This window comes from Cebus imitator, unplaced genomic scaffold (assembly GCF_001604975.1).
Source record: "Cebus imitator isolate Cc_AM_T3 unplaced genomic scaffold, Cebus_imitator-1.0 Scaffold0, whole genome shotgun sequence".
NCBI lineage: Eukaryota > Metazoa > Chordata > Mammalia > Primates > Cebidae > Cebus > Cebus imitator.
The window spans coordinates 6,605,777-6,612,046 of NW_016107315.1; positions in this window are offsets into that span (position 1 = coordinate 6,605,777).

A 6,270-nucleotide genomic window follows, 5' to 3' on the forward strand; every position below is an offset into this window, starting at 1 on the left:
GGGAGGCGGAGGTTAGTGAGGTGGATGGCACCATTGCACTCCAGCCTGGGCAACAAGAGCGAAACTCTTGTCTTAAGAAAAAGAAAAGAATAGTGCTTTAGGCCAGGCGTGGTGGCTCACACCTGTAATCCCAGCACTTGCACTTTGGGAGGCCAGGGTTTGGCAGATCATCTAAGGTCAGGAGTTTGAGACCAGCCTGGTGTGGTGGTGTGCACCTGTAGTCCTAGCTACTTGGGAGGGGGAGGTTGCAGTGAGCTGAGATTGCACCACAGCACTCCAGCCTGGGTAACAAAGTGAGACTCCATCTCAAAAAAAATTTTTTTAACTACTAGTTTATAAAACAAAAAACCTTTAATGGTAGATGTCTGGCAAGACAAAAAAAATAGTTTATTTTTTTAGAGATGGGCTTTTGCTCTTTAACCCAGGCTAGAGTACTGTGGCACAATCATAGCTCACTGCAGCCTCAACCTCCTGGACTCAAGTGATCCTCCCACCTTTGTTTCCCAAATTGCTGGGATTATAAGCGAGAGCAAGTTTCCAGGGGATGCTGATGGAGCTGGTCAAGGAACAACCCTTGGAGAAGTAGTGGTTAAGAAGGTCGTATGGTAGAGCACAATCCCTACAGTTCTTTAGTGTAATGAAATCTTTCATGCAGTAAACATTTGAGGGGCGACTATGTGCCAGGCATTGGTTCATTAATACAGTGAAATTGCAGTTGTGAATACAGTAGGCAAGACCCATGCCATCCAGGCTATTTAATGAGGTGGAGTACAAGACTATAAATGGTTAATAAAAAACATTTTACATACTTCCAAGTATCCATGAAGAAAACGAAGCAATCATGAGTCCTGGGGACTTCTGGGGGACACTGTGGATAGTCTGAATTGGGTGGTCTCCCATGATTTCTGTCCTGCTGGATATGGTAGCCTAAGGGATTGACCTTCATTCCAGAAAAACATTCATTTGAGTAACCAGAGTGCCCTTTTGTTTGGATATATAATGCCAGTTTGTGAGAGCACTCTGCAAACTGTCCTGCCTGTGACTATTACAAAACACCCCTGCTTTCTACAGTTCTAAGAGCATAGTTCTTTTGCTCCCGTTAAAGGGGGATGTCTTCCTGGAAACTGTGTGAAAGCACCCTCAATCCCGTTAATGGATTATCTCTGTATTTAAGGAAGTAGTCTCAGAATGGGATGCAAAGGTGTATCCTTGAAGGGAGCACTACCTGCCTTCAGGCACAAACTTCCGTTGGATCTCCTTGTGAACAGCTCCCCTGCCCCCCAGCCTCATTTTCCTGTGGCTTGTTTTCAGGCATGCCACCACTCTGGCCATTTGGAAACACCTGTGATCCTGAAGTCCTTGGGACAAAGTTGGGGCAAGACTGTCATACACAAAGGGTGACTAAAGGCAAAGAAGGTGTCATGAATCAACCTAAACAGGTTCCAAACCAACTATAGCTACCTAGCTCTAGAACCACCAATTCCTGTTCCAGCCCTTATGGAACCCCTGCTATGGTCCCCTCTTCCTGCTCTTGGCCTGCCCTGCAGAATTGTATCTTTACTACCACAACTCCCAAAGGCCTTTCTGTGCCCTTTTAACCCATAGAGAGCAGCCAGTTGACTAATTCGGACAGTAACTTTACCCTTCAGGGGAGATATTCCCACCTCCCCTTAGGATACAGCTTGTGCAGGTCTCTGGAAAATAGCCACGCCTTAATACAGTGAGACAACCACCTTCAGACAAGTGACAAGAAAACTGCCTCCTGCTCTGGTTATCTAGCAGTCTACCGTCTAAGGTGCCCTCTTGGGGCAGTTGGTCCAGAAGAACGTAAGGAAGTGGCAGCAGTCTTGGATGGTAATGGCCAGTTTCATTCTGATCCTCCCTAACAGTTTCAGAACTGAGCAGGTGACAAGGTAGATCCAACCAAACCGACAGGCTGATGTGTCTGGTTTGGTTCAGACATGGATGGGTTTCCTGTGGCATTCATGTTTACAGTCAGCTTATTCCACAGTAGCTACAGGGTGCCCGAGAAGTGCTTAGGTCACCTGCTGAGGCTGCAGGTCTCTTCAGCAGACAAACTTAGTTGCTTAGTGGGCACAGTGGCTCATGCCTGTAATCCCAGCACTTTGGGAGGCCAAGGTGGGCAGATCACCTGAGGTCAGGAGTTCGAGACCAGCCTGAGCAGCATGGTGAAATCTTGTCTACTAAAAATACAAAATTAGCTGGGCGTGGTGGCACATGCCTGTAATCCCAGCTACTTGGGAGGCTAAGGCAGGACAATCACTTGAACCTGGGAGGTGGAGGTTGCAGTGGGCAATCACACCACTGCACTCCAACCTGGGGAACAAGAGTGAAACTCCATCTGAAAACAAAACAAAAACTTAGTTGCTCCACATGGTGAGGCCCTGTGCTTGCTTGTGCTATGTGGCTTTCTCCCAACTGGTTTGGCTTTAATGAAATTTAAGAGGCCTTTCCAATCTGGTTGTAGACCCACTGCCTGGACAAGATTACCACTTTCAGTTTGTGATGTCCTTAGATGAGAGCACTTGCTCAACTGAGAATCCATAGTTTCCTGCAGTGCAGAACTGGTGGTCAGCACAAAGAACCCAGACCCCTACCTCTTAGCCCTTCCCTTACTGGGGATGGTCACCAGCAGCCCATCACCTAAAATGGCCACAGAGCAGACTGCCATGCAGCCTAGAACCAGGAGTCTGGTCTTGTTGCTGTGTTCCCTGCTAAGAGATCTTAAATGGCTAAGTGAAGGTGGGAGAGTTGGTTAAGGGAGGAGGGAGGTCTTCTGTTCTGCCAGTTGATAGTCTACCTCTGTGTCCTGATTACTCTTCTCAAGCAGGAATTAAAAGCCTCCATATTAAAACGAAAGGGTTTGGAATCAGGGTCTTATAGTTCAAAACCTGTCGTTACCACTTCGTTAGCATAATCTTGGACAGTGTTGCTAATTCTCTCAGTTTGCAGATATGTAAAATAAGACTGAGAAGATATTTGCAGTGTGATTGTGAAGAATAAGGCAAATTAGCACAAGGAAAACTAAAAACTCAGTAATATCTTTGTGTTTGTTAGCCTGTTTGTGTTGGATAAAAGAATACCTGAGATTGGGTAACATCAGGAGAAGTGTATTTGGCTAACTGTTCTGCAGGCTGTACACAACATAGTGCCAGCATCTGCTTCTGGTCAGGGCCTCAGGAAGCTTACAATCATGGCAGAAGACAAAGGTGAGCCAGCATCACATGGTGACAGCAGGAGTGAGAGAGAGGAGGTGCCAGGCTCATTTAAACAACTAGATCTCACATGAACCCATAAAGCAAGAACTCGTTATCTCCAGGACCAAGCCATTCATAAGAAGTCTACCCCCATGACCCAAACACCTCCACCTCCAACACTAGATGTCACATTTCAGCATGAGATTTGGAGGGAATAAAACTTCCAAACCATATCAATGTTAGAGGTTAATACTGAGGACTTAAAGCCAGGACTAGAAGCCAGCAACTTCTAGTCCACACAGCTGTGCCCCCAGCCATGGCAACTGGTGTGTTCCTGCCCTGGACTACAGCTCCCTGATCAAGCCAGGGGCTTTTCATGCAGAGGGAGGCTGCCTGCAGTCATGACAATGGACCTTGAGCCTACCTGAGCTCTGGAAGCAGGCTGCCAACCCAGTAAGTACCTCAGAGGCATGAAGAAGCTGTTGCCATATAAAACATCCCTGATGCCCAGATGCAGGAGACATGATTATGAGGACATGAGTATAAGCTCTAGGGATGTCAGTTTCCCTTTCTTTCACTCTCTTGTTCCTACATCTTCTCTCTGTACCCTACCACAGTCCTGTGCTCAGAAGAAGTATTACTTTGACACTGGTTACCAAGAACTTTCAGATGTGAGAGACAGGTTGCTAAATCTCTCAAGGTCACACTGATACTGAATCCTGCCCTTCCCATCACATTCCAGTGACTGAGCTTTCCCATTCATCTTATGGAGGTGTTACCCAACCAAGTGTGCTGTGCTCAGTTCTCAAACTACTGATAAGATCTGCTAAGGAAGATCAGAATGAAACTGAGTGGCAACGATTTAAAATCCCATATTGGGCCGGACGCAGTGACTCACGCCTGTAATCCCAGCACTTTAGGAGGTGTAGGCAGACGGATCATATGAGGTTGGGAGTTCAAGACCAGCCTAACCAACATGGTGAAACTGAAAATAACATCTCTACTGAAAATAACAAAATTAGCCAGGTGTGGTGGCACATGCCTGTAATGCCAGCTACTCGGGCGGCTGAGGCAGGAGCATTGCTTGAACCTGGGAGGCCGCACACCATTGCATTCCAGCCTGGCCAACAAGAGGGAAATTCCATCTCAAAGAAAAAAAAAATCCAAATTGAAGGAAGTGGTAAGCAGATTTCATCTCCAGGAAAGGGAAGAAGAAATTTAAATAGTTAACAAAATATATTTAAAATGACAAATACAAACTGGGGCAGGTAGAGCTTTAACAGAGTGGGAAAACTTCCTGCATCAAACCTTGTTGAAAACATGTGAGTGTTTGCCATGCCCCAGACATCATGGAACACATCTGTGAGACCTTCCCACACAGACCAGCCTCAGGAAGGCAACGAGGAGGTAGGCACAGCCGCTCTGACAACCACAACCGGAGTTGAGGAAACAGAAGCAGAGGAACACGGAGAGTCTACATACAGTAAATGGTGACAGGAGTTAATCTGCACACAAGGGAAGCAGAGATGGGGTTGAAGGCAGTTCAGGGTGTGTTGCTTCTTCTGTGGCCAACAGGTGAGTGCAAATTATTTCAAACATATTTTACTTGGTCCCGGGAGGCAGCATGAAACTATGAAAGAAAGAGCCTTACCCCTTTTGCAAGGAGCTCCAGACCACAGTTCTGGGGTGGGTGTGGGTGGTTGCCATTCGCTCACTTATGCGTAATATGGAGCCTCCCTGTTACCAGCCCTGTGCATTCAAGTGTAGACAAGATGAGATGATGGGCATCAGCATAACTGCTGAGGAGGCTTCATAGAGGGAAAGGTGAGAAGAACTGAGCTTTTCTGGCATGAGGAAGAGTTTGCCAGGCAGGAGAGGTAGAGACGCTACTAGGGCAGGCAAATAGGCTGCAGCCATAGTTCTGCTGAGAAAAGGGTTTTGAACCAAGGCAACTCCATCTGGAGACGTGTATGGGACCATCTCTTAAATACTGGGAGTTGCCCTAGTCTCCTTGGGTTGATACCCTGAACTGTCATTTGGGTGGGTAACACATTAAGGGGTAGACAGTCGGTTTGGGGGAATAAACCAGGTGACTAGGTTGCGGTTCCGATCCTCCCGACAAAGCCGACTTCCTAGTGAGTGGTCTTGGGTTGCCCTATCAGCCCTGAAGCTGTGAATGGGCCCCACAGATCACTCTAAAGCCTGGTGTCCGTGTGTGCCCGGCTGGGGATCTAGTCCCCCTGGTCTACCCAGGAACCTGAGTTTCGGTGGTCTGAGACGCCTGGGGTACAACGTATCCCGGAGGAGGGACCAGGATTAAAGGCCGTTCCCCAGGTTGCCCAGAGATGGCTAGAAGGAAGGCGAGGTAGCTGCAGTCCCAGGGAGGGTCTCACCCCTTGCTCCTGGGATGCGTTCTGGCGGGCCTGGCTGTACGAGATCTGGGCTAGTGGCTTTGGCTGCGAAAGGATTAGGTCTGATCCGATTAGAGCCTGGGCCATCGGCTTCGCCCCCTTGCCAGGCTCTGCCAACGCCCGCCCTTCCCTCGTGGAGACCTGGAGACCTCCCCGAGAGCCTTCCCGCCCGGAACAAGGGGTTAGTGCAGAAATCCGAGAGGCTCAGTGTGCCCCAGGCCTGGCTCGTTTCCACAGTGGGGGCTCGTGCTTCCGCCCCCTGCCGCTCTTCCGAGCCCCGCCCCGACCCTGCGGGTATCCAGGCCCGCGACGTCCCCGCCTCCGTGCTCGCCGCGTGGCGGGTGGGTTCCTCCGGGTGGGGGCCCCGTGCCTCCTGTTCACCGGGAGCGGGACCGTGGCCCCACCCCTCAGGTCTCCCGCCCGTGCACCTGCCGCCTAACGCCGTGCGCCGCGCAGTGCGCCTGCCCTGCGCTCCCCGTCCGTGTGTCTCGGCGTCCCCAGCGAGGGGTCTGTCTGTCCCCCTGGCAGGCGGACCGAGGAGCCGGCGTCAGCGCTACGTGCGGCGGGGCGGGCGCGGCGGGCGGGGTGAGGGCGGCGCTGAGCGCAGCGGCGGCAGCGGCGGCGCGGGAGGCGGGGAGGCG